Raw genomic sequence first — 23,104 nt, 5'->3', positions numbered from 1 at the left:
TAAAGGTGTGATTAATTTGGAACTTCTCGCTCAGTCTGATTCCTGGCACCCTGACACCCTTAGATTAGGTGTAATTAGTTTAAATCTTTGATAATTTCTTTTTTATTTTTGTAATTTAGTGTTTATTTTTTGTGTAACTTAGAGTTTGTAATTTTTAGTGTAGATTTAAATTATTTGAGTAGGGTTAAGTGTTAAAATATGTAATATAGTTATTTAATTTGTAGTTTAATGTTATTTTAGTTTAAAAGTTAGGTTAGATTAATTTTTATTTAATATAGGTTTAATGTAATTATATTATAATAGGTAGGTTAATTATTAATTTAATATAGTTTAATGTAATTTTAAAGGTAAGTTTAAATTTATTATAAGATAGGGATGAGTTAAAGATTTAATATAAAATTAGCGGTTGTTTAGGGTTAAATAGTTAATTTAGTTTATGGTGATGTGGGGGGCTGGCGGTTTAGGGGTTAATAACTTTATTTAGTTGCGGTGGGCCTGGGAGGAATAGGGGGTAATAACTTTTGTAGGTGGCGCGGGATATAGGGGGCAGCAGATTAGGGGTTATTAACATAATGTAGGGTGGCGGTGGGCTCCGGGAGCGGAGGAATAGGGGTTAATAACTTTAGTTGCGGCAGGGGTCCGGGAGCGGCGGGTTTAGGGGTTAATAACTTTAGTTGCGGCGGGGGTCCTGGGAGCGGCGGGGTATAGGGGTTAAACAGGTCTAGTATAGTGGCGGTGCTTAGTGACAGTATACAAATAAAGCTGTGAAAAAGCCGAATAGCAGCGAGATCGATGACTGTTAGTTAACAACAGTCCGCTGCTCATCGCCCCGTACTTGGTGCGCAGCTTTTTGACAGCTTTTCTGTATAATATGGAGAACGTATTCAGGTCCGCGGCAGTTAGGTGTTGTCAGGCAAGCGTATTGGTGCAAGTAAGTTGACGGCTTGATAAGTAGGCCTCTAGGCATCAGTGCTACAGCCAGACTGCAATTAAATGAAAAAAGTGTGTACACGTGCACAACTTAGAGGTGATGGTGCTTGTCACCCAGTCTTTTTTATTGACATGGGGCCAGATTACAAGTAGCGCTAAATTATATTTTTTTGCGTATTACAAATTGAAAGTAAACAGAAGATGATTATATATATAGGAATATCGTTTAAAAACACTTAGGACATATTCCCCTATGTGTAGAACATTGAATGTGAAATATTTACATAAATATGCACTATAACACATAAGTGAATATTGCTAAATATTGTTTTTCATGTTTTCAGCTACTTGACTGCAAAGGGGCTCCAATGTACACACATATATATATATATATATATATATATATATATATATATACCAAATCAGATACAGACCAGCACTCTCTAAGATTCATGCAGCTTCCAGGGTGCTCTTGAACAAATCCTCAATTTCTTTAATGTGACGTTTCAGGGTTTTTTACCCCTTCTTCAGACCATAAAAAACAATATATTTACAGTCAAGACTTTCCCTCCTATATATACCCCACACTGTGCAGCTAATTCAACTCATGTGTGCAGAACCAGCGTCCCGTTAGCGCTACTGCGCATGTGCAAACAGCCAATTACGGCAACCCACATGAGTCGCAACAAAAAAGTAAAGTGTAAATGCACATTCAAAGTTAAGCAAATAATTGCATTCAGCACATAATCATTAGTACCCATTTGCTACGCACTTGACAATTAGAATATCAACCAGGCATGTCCGTATCCTGTTAAGCCTTGATTAGGCGTTATTGAGCAAGGACCAGAATCAGTTAAATCGATAATACCGTATGTTATATATGCATCAATTTAATCCTATATAATAAAAGGCCAAGTGTGTTTGTCCGAAGCTGTCCATGCACAGTAGAGACTGTGCGCGAGGACAAACACACCTGGCCTTCCAACTGACCTGGCGTTGTGTGGTGGAGTGGGCGTGACCGGATGGGTGCTGAGTGGGCGTTGGCTGGGGGGTGGGCCGGACGTGATGCGGGCGGGGCCGGGTGGTGATGCGGGTGGGGTTGGGCAGGGCCAGATACAGAGAGATAGAGAGCTCTAAAGAGGGGGGATAGAGAGAGCAGAAGAGAGTGGATAGAGAGAGCAGAAGAGGGGGCATAGAGAGAGGGAGAGAGAGACAGCAAAAGAGAGAGGGGGAGAGTGCACAAAAGAGAGGGGAAAAGTGCGCAAAAGAGAGGGGGGAGAGTGCGCAAAAGAGAGGGGGGAGAGAGCGCAAATGAGAGGGGGAGAGAGCGCAAAAGAGAGGGAGGAGATAGCGCAAAAGAGAGGAGGGGGAGAGAACGCAAAAGAGAGGGGGGAGAGAGCGCAAAAGAGAGGGGGAGAGAGAGCGCAAAAGAGAGGGGGAGGGAGCGCAAAAGAGAGGGGGTGGAGAGCGCAAAAGAGAGGGGGGAGAGAGCGCAAAAGAGAGGGGGAGAGAGCACAAAAGAGAGGGGAGAGAGCAAAAGAGAGGGAAGAGACAGCAAAAGAGAGGAGAGAGCAAACGAGAGCAGAGAGAGAGCAAACGAGAGGAGAGAGAACAAACGAGAGGGGGCAAGAGAGAGAGCAAAAGAGAGGGAGACAGACAGCAAAAGAGGGGGAGAGAGAGAGAGAGCAAAAGAGAGGGAGAGAGAGAGCAAAAGAGGGGGAGAGAGAGCAAAAGAGAGGGGGAGGGAGAGCAAAAGAGAGGGGGAGATAGAGAGCAAAAGAGAGGGGGGGAGAGAGAGAGAGCAAAAGAGAGGTGGAAGAGAGAGCAAAAGAGAGTGGGGAGAGAGAGAGCAAAATAGAGGGGGGAGAGAGAGAGAAAAAAAGAGGGGGGAGAGAGAGAGCAAAAGAGAGGGGGGAGAGAGAGCAAAAGAGATGGGGGAGAGAGAGAGAGAGAGAGAGAGAGTAAAAGAGAGGGGATAGAGAGACAGCAAAAGAGAGGGGGAAGAGAGAGAAAAAGAGAGAGGGGAGAGAGAGAGCAAAAGAGAGGGGAGAAAGAGAGAGCAAAAGAGAGGGGGGATAGAAAGAGAGCAAAGGGTGGGACCGCTGTGCTGCAAAAAATGGCCCGTGTACACAGGCTTTAGGACTAGTTATACATAACCTGCTATGTCATATGGTATTTCATACCTTTGTATTGTAACATTCACAGAAGCATCAACTGTCATTAGTCGATTATTTACCCATCTGTATATACCCACTTCATCAGTATGTCAGATGTGTCCAGTATATGTATACGCCCGCTATGTTGTAGTTAACTCCACGATAATTACTAGAGTGACAGACCAATAGCCAACATATAATACGAGTGTACCCTCCAACAGAATTTAGCTGGAATGTAAATATATACAAACACATATGTACCAAGGTAATCAGAACCGTATAAAAAACAATCCACAACTATGCAAAAACATTATTCTATATATCACTAAGTACATATCAATCCTGATAAAACACATTGCGCTAATAGGTATGCCATCCTATTTAAGCGCATAGGCATCAGCTGCCAATAATCAATTGGCTATCCATCTGTTCATACTCACATCCCCAAGACATCAACTCTTGCATGTCAAATGTGTCCGCTATAGGTATACGCCCACCCGGCTGTTGTAAACATAACCTTAGTTACTATAATGACAGGTCAGCAGCCCCCCTCTGATATGAGTATACCTCCAGCAGAAATGCATTCATTAGCTACAAAATAGATATGTATATATATATATACAGGGAGTGCAGAATTATTAGGCAAATGAGTATTTTGACCACATCATCCTCTTTATGCATGTTGTCCTACTCCAAGCTGTATAGGCTCGAAAGCCTACTACCAATTAAGCATATTAGGTGATGTGCATCTCTGTAATGAGAAGGGGTGTGGTCTAATGACATCAACACCCTATATCAGGTGTGCATAATTATTAGGCAACTTCCTTTCCTTTGGCAAAATGGGTCAAAAGAAGGACTTGACAGGCTCAGAAAAGTAAAAATAGTGAGATATCTTGCAGAGGGATGCAGCATTCTTAAAATTGCAAAGCTTCTGAAGCGTGATCATCGAACAATCAAGCGTTTCATTCAAAAATAGTCAACAGGGTCGCAAGAAGCGTGTGGAAAAACCAAGGCGCAAAATAACTGCCCATCAACTGAGAAAAGTCAAGCGTGCAGCTGCCAAGATGCCACTTTTCCACCAGTTTGGCCATATTTCAGAGCTGCAACATCACTGGAGTGCCCAAAAGCACAAGGTGTGCAATACTCAGAGACATGGCCAAGGTAAGAAAGGCTGAAAGACGACCACCACTGAACAAGACACACAAGCTGAAACGTCAAGACTGGGCCAAGAAATATCTCAAGACTGATTTTTCTAAGGTTTTATGGACTGATGAAATGAGAGTGAGTCTTGATTGGCCAGATGATGGGCCTGTGGCTGGATTGGTAAAGGGCAGAGAGCTCCAGTCCGACTCAGACGCCAGCAAGGTGGAGGTGGAGTACTGGTTTGGGCTGTTATCAACAAGATGAGCTTGTGGGGGCCTTTTCGGGTTGAGGATGGAGTCAAGCTCAACTTCTAGTCCTACTGCCAGGTTTCTGGAAGACACCTTCTTCAAGAAGTGGTACAGGAAGAAGTCTGCATCCTTCAAGAAAAACATTATTTTCATGCAGGACAATGCTCCATCACACGCGTCCAAGTACTCCACAGCGTGGCTGACAAGAAAGGGTATAAAGAAGAAAATCTAATGACATGGCCTCCTTGTTCACCTGATCTGAACCCCATTGAGAACCTGTGGTCCATCATCAAATGTGAGATTTACAAGGAGGGAAAACAGTAGATCTCTCTGAACAGTGTCTGGGAGGCTGTGGTTGCTGCTGCACGCAATGTTGATGGTGAATAGATCAAAACACTGACAGAATCCATGGATGGCAGGCTTTTGAGTGTCCTTGCAAAGAAAGGTGGCTATATTGGTCACTGATTTGTTTTTGTTTTGTTTTTGAATGTCAGAAATGTATATTTGTGAATGTTGAGATGTTATATTGGTTTCACTGGTAAAAATAAATAATTGAAATGGGTATATATTTGTTTTTTGTTAAGTTGCCTAATAATTATGCACAGTAATAGTCACCTGCACACACAGATATCCCCCTAAAATAGCTATAACTAAAAACAAACTAAAAACTACTTCCAAAACTATTCAGCTTTGATATGAATGAGTTTTTTTGGGTTCTTTGAGAACATGGTTGTTGTTCAATAATACAAAAATACAACTTGCCTAATAATTCTGCACTCCCTGTATATATATATATATATATATATATATATATATATATATATATATATATATATATATATACACACCTAGGGAATCAGAACCGTTTTTAAACAAAAATTAACTATGCGAAGGTCATTACATCTCTAAGTATATCACAGTCTTGATCACGCACACTATGTTAGTAGACAATGTTATCATAATGTGTATATGGCGATTTCCTCTTGTTATAAGTGTGAATATCTGTATTTGATCACCATGTTTTTCAATTAGTAATCAGGAATTCATATACTCTAATAGTCATTTGTCATATTTGTCAGGGGGTTACTGTATTAATGCAGTGGGCAGTTGTACATCCTGTAGCTTATGTCAAAGAATGGGAAGAGATCATAACTATAACTTGGTAATACTGCACTTTGCTTTTTTTGTTGTGCCTCATGTGGGTTGCCGTTAATAGGCCGTTTACGTATGCACAGTAGCGCTAATGGGACGTCGGTCCTGCACACATGAGTTGAATTAGCTGCACGGTGTGGGGTATATATATAGGAGGATATGTCTTGATTGTAAATATATGTTTTTATGGTCTGAGTAAGGGTTTAAAAGACCCAGAAACATCACATTAAAGAAACTGAGGAACTTAACACCAGAGAGTGCCTGATTTCTTCTGGATTTATATATATACAGTTGGCTGAAAGATATGAGGCAGACAATATGCATTTATGTATTTTAAATGTATATTATTATTTTTAGTTATTTGTAGAGCGCCAACAGTTTTCACAGGGCTAATATGTATTTACAGATATATACATATAAAAAAAGTTGGCTGAAAGATATGAGGTCTCAGGCAGACAAAGGGCTTTAACGTAGCGATACATAAAAATATGTGTACATATGCACTTATGTATAATTTATGTTATATTATTATTTTTAGTTATTTATAGAGCGACAACAGATTTTGCAGGGCTAATATGTATTTACAGATATATACACACACATATATACAGTATCCCACAAAAGTGAGTACACCCCTCACATTTTTGTAAATATTTTATTATATCTTTTCATGTAACACAGAAAAAATGACACTTTGCTACAATGTAAAGTAGTGAATGTACAGCTTGTATAACAGTGTACATTTGCTGTCCCCTCAAAATAACTCAATACACAGCCATTAATGTATAAACCATTGGCAACAAAAGTGAGTACACCCCTAAGTGGAAATGTCCAAATTGGGCCCAAAGTGTCAATATGTTGTGTGGCCACCATTATTTTCCAGCACTGCCTTAACCCTCTTGGGCATAGAGTTCACCAGAGCTTCACAGGTTGCCACTGGAGTCCTCTTCCACTCCTCCATGACAACACTGGTGGATGTTAGAGACCTTGCGCTCGCCCACCTTCCATTTTTAAAATGCCCCACAGATGCTCAATAGGGTTTAGGTCTGGACACATGCTTGGCCAGTCCATCACCTCAGCTTCTTTAGCAAGGCAGTGGTCGTCTTGGAGGTATGTTTGGGGTTGTTATCATGTTGAAATACTGCCCTGCGTTCCAGTCTCTGAAGGGAGGGGATCATGCTCTGCTTCAGTATGTCACAGTACATGTTGACATTCATGGTTCCCTCTATGAACTGTAGCTCCCCAGTGTCGGCAGCACTCATGCAGGCCCAGACCCATGACACTCCCCACCACCATGCTTGACTGTAGGTAAGACAGACTTGTCTTTGTACTCCTCATCTGGTTGCCACCAAGCATGCTTGACACCATCTGAACCAAATAGGTTTATCTTGATCTCATTGGACCACAGGACATGGTTCCAGTAATCCATGTCATTAGTCTGCTTGTCTTCAGCAAACTGTTTGCAGGCTTTCTTGCGCATCATCTTTAGAAGAGACTTCTTTCTGGGATGACAGCCATGCAGACTAATATGATGCAGTTTGCAGTGTATGGTCTGAGCACTGACAGACTGACCCCCCTCCCCTTCAACTGCTTTAGCAATGCTGGCAGCACTCATATGTCTATATTTACCAAAGACAATCTCTGGATATGACACTGATCACGTGCACTCAACTTCTTTGGTCGACAATGGCGAGGCCTGTTCTGAGTGGAACATGTCCTGTGAAACTTCTGTATGGTCTTGCCCACCGTGCTGCAGCTCAGTTTCAGGGTCTTTGCAATCTTCTTATAGCCTAGGCCATCTTATGTAGAGCAACAAATTTTTTTTTCAGATCCTCAGAGAGTTCTTTGCCACGAGGTGCCATGTTGAACTTCCAGTGACTAGTATGAGAGAGTGCAAGAGTGATAACACCAAATTTAACACACCTGCTCCCCATTCACACCTGAGGCCTTGTAACACTAACCAGTCACATGACACCGGGAAGGGAAAAAGGCTAATTGGGCCCAATTTGGACATTTCCACTTAGGGGTGTACTCACTTTTGTTGCCAACGGTTTAGACATTAATGGCTGTGTGTTGAGTTATTTTGAGGGGACAGCAAATTTACACTGTTACACTGACTGTACACTCACTACTTTACATTGTAGCAAAGTGTAATTTCTTCAGTATTGTCACATGAAAAGATATAATAAAATGTTTACAAAAATGTGAGGGGTGTACTCACTTTTGTGGTATACTGTATATATGTGTGTGTATATATCTGTAAATACATATTAGCCCTGCAAAATCTGTTGTCGCTCTACAAATAACTAAAAATAATAATCTAACATAAAATATACATAAGTGCATATGTACACATATTTTTATGTATCCATACGTTAAAACCCTTTGTCTGCCTGAGACCTCATATCTTTCAGCCAACTTTTTTTTAAAATAATTTTTATTTGATGTGTTATTATAAGTGTAACTGTAGTTTGTAATGTTTTTTTTAATGTGTTTTGACAACTTTTAGTCAAGCATAACAGTTAACCAGAGCACTGAATTTGCACTATCCCCGCAAATAAATTAAATTGCATTTGAGCGAATACATTTACTTTCAACCGATTATCTCTTGAATGCAACGGTTAGCACTTTTTTTTCCACTTCTTCCAGGAAGGCTAAATTGCATACTCCATATACTTAAGTACACTGTATTTAGCTGACACTGCAAAATGCCACACAATTATTGTTCACATCAGTGCAAAAGCTCATTTACATCTGGTCTCTCTTCAGATCTAATAAATCTTTCGCCTTTTACATCTTGTCTCCGATTAGCCAAAGCAGAGGAGATAAGATAAACCTACTTAAGAGGCTTTTAAAAGGGTCTATCCCTGTAGTGTTGACACAATTATCACAGTGTTAGATGCACTTTAATGTCTATTTAAGCATTGCATTGCAAAGTATCTGCATGAAAAGTATGTAAACACCATTTGTGTAAAGATTGTGTTTGTCCCACGTTCCCTAGAGAGACTAAAAAGCAGACCCTAGTTTAGATATTTTTCATTTTTGTCCTTTAGGGGGTGTGGGACAAAGCAATAAATATTTAGGGCTAGATTACAAGTGGCACGCTAACGTTAGCATGCACACGCAATAGAAGAATATTGAGGGCACATTCATCTCCATCCATATTACAAGTTTAAAATAAACGCGCTAGCTTGAGCGCAATCTAATTCAACGTGCGCCGGGTTCGCTCGACTGAAAACCTTGGGTTACATCAAAAACCTTGCACAAAAGTTACATCAAGACAACATCAATACATTAAAATAAAGTGTTACACTCATATAAGCAGTATGGGGTCGATTTAACAAGGTCCGTATCAGCCCCAATGCCTCTGTTTTTGCGCAAGCCTTCAGGCTCGCTGGAAACAGGAGTTAAGAAGCAGCGGTCTTAAGACCGCTGCCTCTTAACTCATACGCCTCCTCTGAGGCCGCGGTCTGCAATCCGCCGGATCTAATACGATTGGGTTAATTGATACCCCCTGCTAGCGGCTGATTGCCCGCAAATCTGCAAGGGTCGGCATTGCACAAGCAGTTCACAAGAACAGCGTATGCTGTCGTCATTTATCGATGTCCGCTCGCACATACATAATTCGGCCCCTATGTGATTAATATTAGTCATACAAATATTAATAATTATTTTTATTTTTTTTTATTTTTATTTGAGGCTCAAAATAAAGCATACAGAAATATAAAACAAGGTAACATGAGAACAATGCAGTATGTGCATGAAATAAAACAGTTTCAGGGTGGCAATGAATGCATCAGAAAATAAATTCAAAGGGAGATTTATACAAACAACATGCCAGTTAGTGTACACGCCTCCTTAATGAAGCAAGAGGCTGCTCTTGGACCTCGAAGGTAAAGGACAAAATCACAGAAGGTTTTTTTTTTTATTGTTGATTGCAAGAGACCGTTCTTGTGTCCCAAGTGACTAACCTCATTTTCCAGATTTTATATACAGGCGCTTTTCTGTTTCTCTGAGCTAATATAGTTAATGAGAGTAGGATTAAAGCATGTCTACATACAAGCTATAGACTGCACAAACGTTATAACACCCAGACAAGTATTAAAAATATAGTTGTAATCGGGGAGGTTTGATAATATAACTAGTGTATTATGGAGAATTTAGCCCTTCTATATCCATTTAGAGAGCTTCATATTCATATTATTAATCTGAGCACTTCCAGCCCCTGTTAGCGTCTGGTAGGAACAATAATAGGATGAGTATGTAAATGTAAGTCCACATATTCCATAGGGATAACATTTTAGGGGACAAGTATAGACCTTTGCCGGATCGCTATGTACATACCTCAGATTTAGGATTCAGACATGAAGTCATCATTAGTAATTTGAGGCTTGTAACCCCTAGAAGACATAGGTAACTAGCCAACCACTCTGTTATAAGGACAAGTCTGTAAGGTATGTTACTTAGCGGATCTGTATTTCATTTACAGATGTTAATAGCTTTGGGAAGATAGTGTCTCATCACTTATAATGTAAAAAAATAAATAAATAAAAAAAAAACAGAAATTCTTTTTTCTTCTCCTTTTTTTTTCCGGTTCTTAAGAATATGTTTAGGGTTGCGACATTAGTGGAACATATTATGTGTATCAGGGGCCCCTTGGTAGATTGGAGTATGCCAGCTAGAGCCATGTAGAGGGCGGGGGTTATACCAATACATACCTCATGCTGGGTGAGGGGATCTGCAGTTTAACAGCATACAACATTAGGATACATTTGTTTTTTAGTTAATATTCCCAGGATAACAGTACAGTGGAGAAAACAATACGATAAGACACAAAATTTTACAGGACAAATACAGGGGGAATTGAGGGCCCTATTCCCGTGGGAACTTACAATCTAGATGGGTAGGAGGCTTGGAAACAGGAGGTGGGGACTGCAGAGGTGAGAATGATATTAGTGAGGAGATAGAGGGCAACTGTTAGTTAATTGAAGATAGTTTGTTAATAAGTCAGGTGATAAGCTTCCCTGAACAGAAAGGTCTTTAGGGAACGTTTAAAGGAGGAGAGGTTAGGGGCAAGTCTAACATGTCGAGGAAGTGCGTTCCAAAGGGTTGGTGCTGCACGAGAGAAGTCCTGTAGTCTAGAATGAGAGGAGGTAATGGTAGAGGACGCAAGAAGCAGGTCGTTGTTGGATCTTAGGGGACGGGCAGGAGTATATTTGTTGATGAGTGAGGACAGGTAGGGTGGGGCAGCATTGGTGAGGCTTTGTAGGTCAGGGTGAGAATTTTGAATTTAACTCTGTTGTGAATGGGGAGCCAGTGAAGGGACTCACAGGGAGGCGCAGCAGAAACAGAGCGTAGAGAGAGGTGGATTAGCCTTGCAGATGCATTTAGGACGGATTGGAGGGGAGAGAGGTGGGAGAGAGGGAGGCCAGTTAGTAAGTTGTTACAGTAGTCAAGTCGGGAAATTACCAGGGAGTGGATGAGCTGTTTGGTAGTTTCAGCACTTAGAAATGGGCGAATTTTGGAGATATTGCGTAGGTGGTTGTGGCAGGATGAAGAGAGCAGTTGGATGTGGGGAATAAAGAACAGATTTGAGTCAAGCGTGACTCCGAGGCAGCGGACTTGGGGTGATGGGGAGATAGTGGTGCCGCCAACAGTGATAGAAAAATTAGAGACTGGAGTGGAGCTAGAGGGGGGAATTAGAAGTAGTTCGGTCTTGGACATATTTATTTTTAGGTGGTGAGAGGCCATCCAGGAGGAAATGCCAGATAAGCAGTTGCTGATGTGAGAGTTGATAGAAGGAGAGAGTGCAGGGGTAGAAAGGTAGATCTGGGAATCATCAGCATAGAGGTGATAGCTGAAGCCATAGCTGTTGATAAGTTTACCCAGTGAAGAAGTGTAAATAGAGAAGAGTAGAGGACCCAGGACAGAGCCTTGAGGTACTCCAACAGACAGAGACAATAGAGATGAGGAGTCACCAGCAAAAAAGACTGAGAAGAATCTGTTAGAGAGATAAGAGTGAATCCAGGAGAGGGCAGTGTCACAGAGACCAAGAGAACTGAGAGACCGTAGGAGAAGGGGATGGTCAACAGTGTCAAAGGCAGCAGATAGGTCATGTAAGACAGTTGCCAAATATTACTAAAGAAGGCTTGGAGTTAATCAATCTTTTAACATGTAGGTGTATAGTGGGACTATCCTTCTGTGGACAACATGGGGTTACACTTCAATGTTTGCAATGTCCTTAAGGATGTCTAATGAGAGACGCTCACTCCATCAGAAGAGCAAATCTGTTTACCCAACTCCGGCTTTTACCCTGGGCCCGTTGTGAAAGAGCAGCTTACTGTTTGCAAAGCTCGTGATGGCCCCCAGCTGCTGTTGATGCCGGCGTACTGGATGCTATATGGTTGGAGGCCCCGGGCACTGTAGTAGCAGGGCAAGCATCCAGTTCCCTAGAGGGTCCAGAAGATTGAGACGATAGAGAAAGTTCTTGGCAGAGGCTTGACTGCTATTAACCTGGTAGTGCCTCATGTAGACCGTGTCAGAGCAGCTCTGGTGAAGTGCAATCCCAGGAAACCCCATCCCCCACCCAGGGGGGTCAGCAGAATCTCTCCCGGTGGTCGGCAGAGCTGGCCCCTGGACACGCCACAGCAGATGACCATCTAGGAGTGGGTTTAGTGTATCCCATATGGGTGACGTTGCCGGTTGGCGTAAATGACTTTGTGCTCTCTCTGTGTTAAAGCAGAGGGTTCCAGGTCCCCACTCCAGAAAGCCAGGGAGGGGAGGTTAGATTGAAGCAGGACTTGCATCGGGTTTCCCCCCTTTTCATCCGTCAGGCACTCTGTGCAATCCGGTCTCTGTGGGAGATCAGGCGGCCATAGATTTTCCTGTGATGGTTCTTGCTGCATGGCTGTGCTTCCCAGTGTATTAGGTGCAGTCCGTATGGAGAGGGCTTGGTCAAATGTCAGACATATTTTCTCTTCATACTCCTCCAGTAGTAGCTTAAGAGAAACGTAAAACTCCTCCATAATCAGCAAATGTCAGCGATGTATATGCAACTTATATCTTAGACTGCTACGCAGTTGGCATCCAGGGATACCGGCTGGGGGATTGATATGGAGGCCGTAGCCTCAAGATGGTCTCCGGAATATTAGGGCTGCAGAGTAGTGTAATATATAGCTCAATTTATGCAGAATTCCTTCCCAAACTAGGATATATATGAAGGTTTGTACAGAAAATAATTCCAAATATCAAGGATTTTTAGAAAAAGATCCTGCAGAGAGGAGCAGCTCAAAATATTTCGACCTAAGATGGCCGCTGCCCGGAAGTTCCCCCATTAATATTTTTTTTTATAAGGGTTCAAAAGTATATGGTTTATGGCCATGTATTTGTGTTTTTGACTGCAAAGGGATGTAATATATATATATATATATATATATATATATATATATATATATATATATATATATATACACATATACTGTATATATAAATGTCTAACTAAAAATTCTATAATAATGTTTTTTAATGTGTATTTACTGTAAATATTACTCATTCCAAAGTTCTTTGCATAGTAGACAATCTTATTTTTATTTTTAATATATATGTCTATATATATCTGTCTATACCTATACCTGTATATCTATATTCATATAGAAATACAGTATAGGTATAATATATACATTACATGAACATTATCAGATATATAAAGAAATATATATTTAATAATCAAAAATATTTTTTTCTATGTGGACAACATAGGAATGTACAATGTGTAACATGCTTAAGGTTTCACGCTTTAGATCACAGTGTTGGGTTAGCTTAAGACACATTACTTAAATATTAAATATCAAAAATTATTATTTATACTGTAAAAAATATTTAGATATTCTTTGAATCATTAAGTTTTTATTTTATCATTTAAAAAAAAAAAAAAAAAAAAAACAGTTTTTGCTGGTAAAACTGCCACCTATACTGAAAATGTCAATACCACATTAATGGCTACAGAAAGAAAGTACAGTTCCCGGGGGGGGGGTACTGAAATGTTCAATCACAATTGTTATCTCAGACAGAGACAAGAACGTTGTTGTGTTTATATAGAGTGGTAAGATAAGGTGAGTGGTAAGATTAGGTCTGCTCTCCCTGCAACTTCAGCCTATTTTAATGGGCTTTGGTTTCAAAGCGCAAAACAAGCTATTTTGTACACAGAAATAAACTCAAAGGAACAATTCCCCATAGCGTTTATACTTTCCAGTTGGTATAGCACATCATTGGAAGCACATTAAGAGGAATCCAATTCTAAACTAACACTTTAAAGCTGGTATATACAATGGAAGTGTAAAACCAAATAGGCTAGGAGACAAGGGTTAAGGCCTGAGGTAGAGAGAAGAGTAGAGGGCAAGAGGACAACAATGTTGCAGTCTTGTGGGTGTAGATCACCTACGTTATAAAAATGCTCAGTATCAGGCTGCTTGCCTATTTCTCCATCTTCATTGTCAGTGAGCCTTTTCCCACCCTCCCAATCCTGAAGAAAGTTTGGCGGCCTGAGCATTTCGACTTCCTTAGAGTTCCTCTAATATCCAATGATGGGGTTAGGGTTATTTGAGCTTTTCTTCATACGTTGTTAATATTTTGCTTCCTCTGTGTGTTAACCAGCTCCTAATGACATTGGTAACAGCAGGGCTCTTTAGGATTGGAATACAATGACAATCTGACTGCGGGAAGTCATGGTTTGTTCCATCGGGACAGAGAGGTTGAGGTGGAAAGATGGCCTGTAAAAAGGGTGGACAAAACGTTCAGGTAGTGCCCCTCCTTTAGTCTATAGGCCCTCACCAATTAACCAAATGTCTCTGTATTGAGGGGGGTATTCTCCATTGCTGCCCTCGTGACCATTGTCCTCTAGTACTGCTGAGGAGGTAGAAACTCACTTGCCGCCATCCAGTCATGAAAAGTTTAGCCGGTTTTGATGTTAAACTAATTAAACAGTTTCACTGTCTTTTTCCCACTTCTGTGTGTGTTATTTAGTGTAAGGTTTACTTATACTCTGGGAATGACCAACTAGGCAGTTAATCCCTTATAAAAAAAGAAAAGAAGGCGCTCCAATGGCATAAAATCTTTGTGTTCAGGCCCCTAGACACGGGTCCCCCTTTAAACAGGATACTCACAAAGCTGAAGCACTTATCTCAACGTGCATGTGAAGCAATCGGGGTCCTCAAGAACTCCCCAGCTGGCTCACCTCCCGTTACCAATGGATCAGGATAAGTCACTTACGTGAACACAAAATGAAATCCCACAGCGATCTTAATCACCATACAGGATAACAAAATGACTTAAAAAGCTTCCCAAGCTAACTTGGAAGTAAATTTAATCAAATGTGTGATACACAGTTAAAGGGATAGTAAACACCAAAAATGTTATTGTTAAAAAGATAGATAATCCCTTTATTTACCATTCCCCAGTTTTGCATAACCAACACTGTTATATTAATATCATTTTTACTTCTGTAATTACTTTGTATTTAAACTTCTACAGACTGCCTCCTTATCTCAATTTTTTTGACATGGATTTCAGGCAATTAGTGATAACTCTTAAATAACTCCACGTGCATGAGCACAATGTTATTTATAGGAAATGCATGAACAATTGCCCTCTAGCTGTAAAACAAACTGTCAAATGTATTCAGATAAAAGGCAGCCTTCAAGGTCTTAGAAATTAGCATACGAGCCTACCTAGGTTTAGCTTTCATCTAAGAATACCAAGAAAACAAAGCAAATTTGATGATAAAAGTAAATTAGAAAGCTGTTTAAAATTACATGCCCTATCTGAATCATGAAACTTTAATTTGGACGTTACTATCCCTTTAAAACGATTGCCATACATGTTCCGCAAGAATAACTTGCTTCCTCAAGCAGCAAAGTATATACATAGCATTAGTGGCTGGATATATACAAAACATATACTGACACGTAATCTCATACATATAAACATATTTTAAAGTCCATTTAATAAAAGTCAATTTAATACAATGTTTTAGGAACAGATTAGAATTCTTCAGCTCTCTTATGTTTTCTAAATATCTTCAAAAGACTTGTGCTGAGGGTGGTGTCTGATAAGTAAAATGCCTTATAATGTCAACTGCTGACCCTATGGACTGTCAGACACTCACTCATTTACTTTTCTAGGCTATAGAGAATGAGATACGTTTTGTTCTGTGCAGTGTTTAATTAAAAGTATCTTTACAAGACCTACTGTGTCACTACAAAAGAATGAGATAGCTTGAACAGACATTGGAAAGCAGCGAGTCCGGCGGTAAGCAGAGAATTCAGTGATAACTGGCTTGAAGCTTAGAGAGAAATATTAATAAATGATAAAAGACTAAGGGGAGAGAGATTGTGGGGTAAATAAATGATTAATAAATGTAAAAGGTGTGTCTGAAGCTTTAAAGGCACATTAATCCCCTCTTGATTTTGTGTAAACATTCTGCATTGTGCAAGATCTGTAATGAAGGTTTTCAAACTGCTGCACATTACCTAAACCCTCAGTTTGTTTTGCAGCAGGTCACAGAAATTCCCCACGCGCTGATCCAGAATAGACTGTCTGCCTTAACTTGCTGTTAGGGGTTTATAAGCCCACCCCTTGTCCTCTAGCTAACCCCTTGCCCTTCTTCCAAGTGGGGTCACATAATTAGGGTTGCCACCTCAGCCAGGGAGGAACATGTATTGTGTTTGTTGTCAGCACTATTCCTATTCCTCCCTGCAGCATGTGTAACTTATAAGTGCTCTGTATTGTATGGGACGGGTGGCAACCGATAACCCTTGCTTCCATTCTTCTCATTCAGGGTTAACTATGGTTGGCCTCTCTAGAGAGCGGTGACAAGCTCACTCTTTATACAAAAGCATGATTGTTTCTTTCATGATTCAGATAGAACACACACTTTTAAACAACTTTCCAGTGCACTTCTATTATCAACTTGTCTGATTTTTTTTTTTTATCCTTTGTTGAACATCAGTAAGATATGTTCAGGAGCGTGCACGTGTCTGCAGAACTAAATGACAGCAGATTTGCAACACTGTTATACATTAGCAAGAACACTAGATGGCAGCACTATTTCTTGACATGTAGTGCTGCAGATGGGCACGCTACCTATCTTGTTATCTCTTCAACAAATAATAAAAAGGGAACAAAGCAAATTTGATAATTGAAGTAAAATGAAATCTTTTTTAAAGTTGTATTCTCTGTCTAAATAATGAATGAATACATTTGAGTTTCATGTCCCTTTAAATGTTCTGTTAAAACTATTCCTGGTTAAATTATTAATGTATTTTCATCCTGGTGAACAATTTAACAATAAATTCTAAAACTATATTTTGAAAAGAAACTTTTGATTTGGAAATGGAACCTTTTAAACATAAATATCAAACTGAATGCAGAATAATGACGCAAGTTGTTTTCCCAATTCAGCTGCCAATTGTATAGATGAGTCACATGATGAGCACTTTGGGTACTAATGTGGGGTCACAGTTCAATGCTTCACTATAACATCACAGAACCAATATCTGAATATAGATGCCATGGGATAGCACAACGTCCCCATGAAAATGCTGTATAATATATGCAGGGTTCAGGCAAAAAAACCAACAACTTTATCTTATGAAGTGGGCTACATAAAAGAACCGAAGGGCCACATTGGACAACTATGGGCAGTAATGCCATTTGTATTTATGTATAATATATATCAGCAGTTGAGCAAAAAAATAAATATCTTTATAAGTATATGAAACTGAAATTTCATTAGCAAAATTGCAGTGTTTTTAAGTTCAGGGACATACCCTTTTAAAACCCACTTGAATGTTTTTTGTCTTATCTCCATTTGGAGCAACAAATAAATTCCTGCACAAAGCAAGTGATCACTGTGTAGCATGTTGCAGGGTCATGTTATGGATTCTGGCCTTCATTGGATTTAAATAACAGGAAACCTAATCAAAAAAATAATGCAAGTTCATTACAAATAGTATTTATTGCACATATTTAAAGGGATGTTGTACTCAGCAATATTCTATCATGTATAAACATGTTAAAACATTTTTTGCATGAAAAAAAAAGCTTTTTAAAGGGACATGCTATTAAAATCTATTGTCTCTTCCATTCCATCAAGAAGAGAATGTTTTGGAATGTATCACAGTCCTTTGTTATCTGGAAAATGGATGTTCCTTGTCTGAATAAAACAACTTTTTTTGTGGGAGTTGTCCCTGCCAACCAGTAAGCTGGTTCTAACATTTTCTGCTATGTTTGCTATAAATTTAAACAGCTTTTACTTATTTTCGTGAAACACAAATATTTTAAGACATTTCGCAACTGCCCTTTCAAATTCATGGTAGCAACATTTTGGCTAACATTTCCCATTACATTTAAAGTAAAAGAAATGCACAGGCCTCCCAACTGTCTCTATCTCAAGGGGATAATCGCTGATTCTGAGCTCTGTCCTGCAGTACCTCTGAGACAGTCATTTGTCCCTTTTTGCTAAATTTATCTAGACCCCACCCACTGAGTACCTACATATGCCCATGGACTGCCGGCTCATCCACTGACCACCCAGACACACCCACAATCCCATTTAGACACCCCTACTGACCACCCAGACACACCCACAATCCCATTTAGACATGCCTACTGACCACCTAGACACACCCACAACCCCATTCAGACACGCCTACTGACCACCTAGACACACCCACAATCCCATTCAGACATGCCTACTGACCACCCAGACACACCCACAATCCCATTCAGACACGCCTACTGACCACCCAGACACACCCACAATCCCATTTAGACATGCCTACTGACCACCCAGACACAACCACAATCCCATTTAGACATGCCTACTGACCACCCAGACACAACCACAATCCCATTTAGACATGCCTACTGACCACCTAGACACACCCACAATCCCATTCAGACATGCCTACTGACCACCTAGGCACACCCACAGCCTGACACACTAACCACCCATGATCCCATCCCTTCAAACACAGCTCCACCCACAAAATGGTGATAGGTCCCTGTCAACCTCCTGAGTCTCTGATACCAAGCCACAAATGTTGAGAGGTTTGAATGAATATTTTTTTTTTTTTTAAATAATTTTTATTTATTTTAACAAAGTATAGCAATCATTGGGGACTCGCAGGGCCCCTACACATTATAGTACATAACATGTCAAACAGTACTTATATAACTGAAGCGTTGATGAATCAGAGGTAGAAGTCGGTACATTTCTGAGAGATTATCAAAAGAGGTTGGGGGGGGAGGGGGGGGGGGGAGGGGGGGCTCATCTATATGGGTGGGGGAGGTGGGGGGGGGTCCTATCAGGAATCGTCTGAGGCAGACGATGCGTGGATTCTTATACTCTGACCTGGGGGAGCCATGTGGTGTCGTGTGTGTCCGTCCAGTCAGCCCAAATAATCTCAAAATGGTCACTTCTGTCAAGACTATAGAATATGTCTCTTTCCATAGCGTGTAAGTAGGCCATAGTTCTGAGAATATCAGACCAACTAGGGGGAGAAGCTTTCTTCCAGCATCTAGCAATATTAGTTTTAACTGATGACAGGAGATAAACACAAAAGATCTGCTGATGTTTAGGGAGAACGTGCAAATTTAGATGTAGGAGTGCTGTGGCAGGGCTTTTGGGTAGGTGGATCTTGAGAGCAGATTTAATATTTTCCCTGCGGAGGATCTGTGTAACTGGCTGGAAGTATCTGCGGTGCTGTAAAGTGTGCGCAGATAGGTCGGGCAGCAGCTGTATGTCCTTGAATCTCTCTGATCTCTGTGGTTTTCAAAAGGCCGCCTGCATGAGTCTGTCCTTGAAGAGAAAGCTATGGAAACAGACTATGACGTCTCTCGGTTTCTCCTGTGAGACATTTCTAGGTCGCAAAGCTCTATGTTCTCGTTCCATGGTGTCAGATAGCCCCTCCATTGGACCCAGCAGGTCTTTGAAGAGATCTTTCAGGAAAGTTTGAATCTCAGCAGGTTGGATGTCCTCAGGAATTCCTCTGAACCTTACGTTGTTTCTGCGTGCCCTATCCTCCACATCAGCAAGTTTAAACTCCAGCTGACTGATCTGGTCCGCCAGAGATTCCGAATATGCCAGCAAGTTTGTGTGGTCGGTGGCAAGATCGTCCTGTTTTCTTTCCAGGGAGTCCACCCTGTCACCAATCTCAGAAATGTCCTTGCGGAGTTCAGCATGGTTGCGCTGAATTTCCTTGGTAATGGAGATAGTTTGGTTTGCAAGCATTTTTTTGAGGGTTTCCTCTGTGATTAGGTGTTGTGATCTGACATGTGGCGTGAGGTCAGGTTGGGAGCTGTCACCTAGAGATTCAGAGTCACTCTGACCATCGTTAAAATCTTCAATCTGGTCTTTAGTGGGTTGCGTGAAATGGTCCAGGACCGTTTTTTTCACTGGACCTGGAGTTTTCGAATGTCTCCTGGCGTTATGGGGCATTTTCAAATGAGAGGAAAATACCCTATATTAAACAGTTGAGCCTTAGTTAGAGATTGTTAAGGAGGCTTGTGGACCTGACAGGTTGACAAAGTGAAAAGAAGAAGATAAACATGCACATTAGTATTACATGACGGAGTGGGGCCAGCCGTCCACTTGCGACCTCTATCTCCCCATAGTGGTGTTTATGGGCAGAATGTTACCCTATAACACTGTACGTTTATCAGGAGATGCCAACATACGTGGAGAAAGAGGCCCAGTGGCGCCTTGTGTAAATTACCTTTAACTTATAGTGAGGCGCCTCTGTATTTCCTGAAATAGGTATTCCCTTCGGACTCAGGGAAGGAGGGATACGACCCGAAGGAAGGGGAAAAGGAGAGTGGAGGTGACCAGCCTACGTGAGCAGGCCGGAAAGGAGAAGTCCGAAGGGGGGGGTTCAATGAGAGCAAAAGTGATTAACACCAAAATGGGCTTATCAGCATACACTACCAGAGTCAGTGACTCCTGCCGATCGATGCACAAGGCGAGAAGCTAAGTTGGTCCTCTCTTTTGACTGACAAATTGCATAAGTGTAGCAGACAGGCAGGAGGAACTGGGGTCTAAATAGTGTGGTGTAGTGGTGTGTTGGGTTAATAAACTATGCGCTGTGGGGGTAAAAGCTAGGGAGTTTCGAAGAAGTAATCTCACAAACTTCAAAGTGGGGGTAAAATCTGGATTGGATGAGACTCTTAAGCGCTTGTGCTTAATTACCCAATAAGGAAAGATAGTCTTACTATGTAGTTGGATTCAATGAAATCTATTTATTTTTAGAATTATAAATACATACAATAAAATTTAAAACAATAGAGATTGATTCTTAAAACAAATCTAACTGGTTGGCCAACCATACAGTGTGAATAAAATTATATAATATGTTTTCCAATCCCTGTTACTTAGTGTATTATACAAACATATCTGTTTATTTGAATTTTAGAATTTTGGTTTAATTGCAGATATTTTTTATGGATTTAATATAGTGGACTTGTGAAGAAGTATGGTATCCACAAAGAATATTCGCAATATTAATTCTTAATTACCATATTTACCATATTAGTTTGTTTAAAGCTGAACATACATAATTAAAATAGCGTCAATGGTATCAACATTAGTAACAAATAATAAAAAATAAAAGTGAAACAAAAATAAAGTGATACAGTAAAAATCGTATAATAAGTTATGAAAGATAAAGTCTTTCTGCCGTGATCGTTAGAGTAATTGTTGCTTTTTGTTAAAAGCGCTGCTGTTAAGTCCTCCGTGGGGATAGTATGTGTGGGCGTGCTGCAACATGTTTTTGTCTAATTGCTATATATGTTGCGATTTTAAGTCACTGTTAAGTAGTTTTGGTTATCTGCCCTTCACATTAACTTCCTTAGTTGGTGTAGGTATAATAAATCTTACCAGTTGTTTCTTTTGGGATACTTTGTTTCTGGTCTAGTTTCTTTTTGTACCCAATTCAATCTTTACTGTGATAAATGTGGATCGGAAGCCGGGATAGCCGCTGCCGGTGTTGTAGTGGTTTCAGTATGTCGCGTTGGTTTGTCTCCGCGATTACACACACTTGAAGGAGTAGATGCTGGGGTAATGTGGTAGTGTGCTTTAACAGTTAATCCTTTCGTCAGATGGCTGGTCTTTTTGCCCGGTTCAGGTTTTCAAAACCTCTTGAATTGTTGTGAATGTGTTCTGTTTAGATCCGTACTCTATTTGTTTCAGAGTATCCGATCTGCAGGTGTCCACAGGTTTCTTTGGGCCCAATTTTAGGTAAGGTATTTCAGTTGTTCTTGGCGGTCCTTTAAAAGGAGGACTAGGTGCTTTGAAGGTTGTTCTTGAACGCTTCAGAATATCTTTCAAGCGTATTTGTTGATCCGTGGTTTGATGTAGTCTTGGCGGTCCACTTTGAAAGTGGAATATGAAAATGTTTAGTGTAGCAAGGAGTAGGCAACGCGTTTCAGCTGATTAATACAGCCTTTATCAAGCATATCCTTGCAGTTGTAAACAGTGAGTTTTTGTATTCTGTCGTTTGATTCTATTGGATCCCCTAGGTAGTTGTATCTTTACAATCTAGTGATCCTATTGGTTGTTGTGTCGGTGCTTTTGATTAGTCATTCCTTAGCATGTGGCCTATTAATGGTTCAGTTTATCACGGTAATGGGGGAATTTTCACTTATTTGTATCAGATGACCAAGTAAATGCATAAAACGTTATGAAAACTTGTTCCAGTAGTAAACACAAATACGAATGTATTGTTATAATAAAAACATAAATAACTTTTTTGTACATCAGAGAATCTGTCCTTACATGGTTTGTGAGTCTAAATAGTGTGGTGCCCCACGTCCTGTAAGAGAAAAATGCAAGTTATGTGAAGTCACAACACTCAAGTAAAATAAAACACTCCACTCTGTGCTAGGGCCGCAGAGGAACAGAGGTTACACTTGTGTGAGTAGTGCAGTGTACACTTAGCATAAAGGTATAGCATATGAAAATTAAACGTTAGCAGTACACACAGAAAAATTAACACTCCACTCTGGGCATCAGCCACAGAGACACATATGCTGACGCAGCAGCTAAAGTAAACTGACTTTAATAAGACCACAATTGTCCCAACTTCTGTTTTAAGATAAAGTTCCCAGTGGGAAAATGATATACCAGATTAGGCTTCAACCAGTGGGAGCAGGATGACCAACCATTGAAGGTGTCAGTATTATGTAGGTCCTGGGACAGAGGAATGTATGGGGCCTTAGCCTCACAAGCCAATGTTAGGGGCTTGTAAAAAGACGTGATTAGTGAAAGTTCAGGAGGCTAGGCTATATGTAGGGCAGTTTATCTATTTCTGTAGCTCTGCCTAAGCTCCCCAATGCTTTCTCTCCATGACCTCTTAGTTTAATAGTCTCTGTACTGGGCGTTTATAACGGTGCTATGCAACACTCTCTGGGCCCTTTCCACCT

Source organism: Bombina bombina, chromosome 5 (assembly GCF_027579735.1).
Source record: "Bombina bombina isolate aBomBom1 chromosome 5, aBomBom1.pri, whole genome shotgun sequence".
NCBI classification, from domain to species: domain Eukaryota; kingdom Metazoa; phylum Chordata; class Amphibia; order Anura; family Bombinatoridae; genus Bombina; species Bombina bombina.
The sequence above is the reverse complement of the archived record's forward strand: the minus strand, read 5'-3'. Positions refer to the sequence as shown.